The sequence below is a fragment of the Limulus polyphemus genome, unplaced genomic scaffold (genome assembly GCF_000517525.1).
Source record: "Limulus polyphemus unplaced genomic scaffold, Limulus_polyphemus-2.1.2 Scaffold1022, whole genome shotgun sequence".
Lineage (NCBI taxonomy): Eukaryota > Metazoa > Arthropoda > Merostomata > Xiphosura > Limulidae > Limulus > Limulus polyphemus.
In genome coordinates this window covers 125783-128607 of record NW_013666632.1, presented here as the reverse complement: position 1 = coordinate 128607, position 2825 = coordinate 125783, and the positions used below count along the sequence as shown (strand labels likewise).

At 32.4% G+C, this 2825-nt stretch overlaps 1 protein-coding gene across 1 annotated transcript in view; it reads left to right on the top strand.

Moving 5' to 3' along the window:
* LOC106461743 (spectrin beta chain, non-erythrocytic 1-like) overlaps positions 1-2825 on the top strand; it is a 156572-nt gene that overhangs the window by 39738 nt on the left and 114009 nt on the right.

Sequence of the window (2825 nt, the reverse complement as noted above, 5' to 3'; positions counted from 1 at the left end):
AGGGATGCAAAATATATGGTGGTGTCAAGCAAATTGGTGAGAGCTTTCCTTGCTGGAAGTGATGACACCAGTAAGCCAGCATCTGTTCGTTTTGATGACAGCAAAGAGGTCAAAGTGCAAGATTGTAAACATGCTATTTCATTTGAAAAAGAAAACAATGACGAAACTGTTCTCTGTCCTGTTGAAAGCTACAATAATAATAAACAAGAAGATTCCACTTTGTCAGAAACAAATCCACAGAATAGTGTTGCTAAGCTGAAAGAGGATGATCTAATAAATATTTTAACACATAGGGATATTGGATTTATGAAGTTTGATACAACAGGCTCAGCAGTTGTAACACATGCATATCGTACAGAGATTGTTAAAGTTGGTGCACATGAATTTCAACAGAAAGAGAGTCCATTTGATGCCAAAGATGAGCGTTCTATGTGCAAAATATTGCTTATGGAGATTTCGAAGACGGAAAATTGCAAGAAAAATGTTATGACTTAGCAAAGGGTTATCCAGGTGATATTGATGGATCAGAATTGTATAGAGAAATTAAAGACTGTAGAATGTTGATAAGTAAAAGAACACAGACCGATTTTCCTGAACCAATGGTTGCAACTGATTTGCTAACAATTATAATTTCATATGGTGAAGATGTTTTTCCAAATTTATGAATTGCTTTGCAGATTCTGTTAACAATTGGGGTTTCTATTGCTAGTTGTGAAAGGTCGTCCAGCAAGCTGAAATTAATTCGTACATACTTGAGAACCTCAATGACTCAAGAACGACTTAGTAACTTGGCAATAGTAAGTATGGAAAAAAGACGTACTTAATACCTTAAATTTTGATAACTTAACTGATGCATTTGCAGCAGCAAAAGCAAAAAAAAGGTTCATATAATGTAACCATGAATACCAGAATGCTACTTGGACAAGATCTAGTTAAGTATATGTACAGTTTTGTAAACTAGTAAAATTTGTTATTTTAAATTTAAGTTGTCTTTTATCAATCTGTTTTATAATCCATGTACACCACAAGTGACTGGCTTCTCATATAAAACATAAGTTTCAAAACTAGGGATATAACAGAAATTTATTCTGCATGCTTGAAAGATTACTCTAGCTATGTGACTTTGAACAATACTGGATGACATAAATATCAAAATGGTTTACAAATTATGTAAGTACACCTAGTAGGCTATACTTCATTAGTTCCAGGTTTACGGTTGTTATATCGTGAGATGTTATATTGTGACTTGATTTTAGGCCTGTGTAAGGCGGTAATTAATTCTTTATGTTATTGTCATTAAGTGGGTAATGAATCACAAAACAAATAATCAAAACATTTCAGAGGTGGGGGTGCCAAAAGTGTCTACCCCCTGGTGCTGAGAACCCTTGCTACGCCACTGCTAATATCTTTTACATAAATAACTACATCTGTATATGTTAGGTATTACTACCTTAACACATGCCCTTCATGAAGTCTTTAAAGATGGAACATTTTTCACCTTCAATTTTACTTCTGCTCACATATATCTCATCTATCATACTATTAGTTTTCATAATGATATTCTAATTTAATGTTCTGTGTTGTATCTAAAAATAATAGTGTGGTCAAAACACTGTACATATTCTAAGATACGAAAATTGCCAACTATCCACTGCAAACTGTAAATAAATTAAAATATTTAAATAATTTGAATGTAATTGTTCACATAGAATCTAGTAATGCTTTTCTATTAGTGATGTCCTCTAGTAGATCAGTGGTTAGCTTGCAGACTTACAACATCAAAATTTAGGGTTTGATTCCCAGAGCACAGATAGCCTAGTATGAAGCTTCACACCAAAGACTTTAACAATAATGTCTATTGGTGATAAAATATTAAGACTATTATTTTCAAAGAAATTTTGTTTGTGCTCACAAAGTCTTAATGTTCATATACTCTTGGTAATAATGATTCAGTTTTGGCATGAGGTTAAAAGAGTTAAAAGTTAAAGTTTTATACAATGTAATAACCCACAAACATTTAATTTACTGAAAATCCTTAATTCTTTTCATTATTCACTATGTATCTTAATTTTTCCTAACAATAGAAGTTTGACCCATTCAGACCAATGAGCTGATACTCTGCTATTAAGCTAGCAAGGTTTTAAGCTCCCTTTTACCCTAAGTTTGATGATTTCATTACCCCCTACCATATATATAGAACAAAATACAACACATTTTTCCACAAAATGTTGAGCATGCTCACCGATATCTTGAACTCCTCCCCCTTCACACACATATAGGAAAGACAACATACAACATATTTTTCAACTCTGACCACACAGATCAGAAAAAAACGTTGAGCATGCTCACCGATATCTTGAACTTCTCCCCCTTCACACACATATAGGAAAGACAACATACAACATATTTTTCAACTCTGACCACACAGATCAGAAAAAAACGTTGAGCATGCTCACAGATATCTTGATCTGTACATAGTTAAGAAAACCCTCACTGGTTGTACAACTACTAATTACGTGTCAATTTAATGAAACAGGGCACTAAGAAACTTGTCTTGACTGGGATTTTGAGTAGAGACTAGATTGAAACCAATGTCTTCACATTATGTCTGTGCATGTGAAAGATATGTTGTTCTTAAAGTAAAAAGAACAAAAAAATACTTTTGATTTTACTGTTGAAAGAATTCAAAATTGTGCCTCTACAGTATTTATGAATATATTTTTTACAGTTTTTTATATATATATATATTTAGCCAATACAGATTATCATTAATAATGTTGTTGCAGGCCTCTGAAGATATATATATATATATATATATATATATC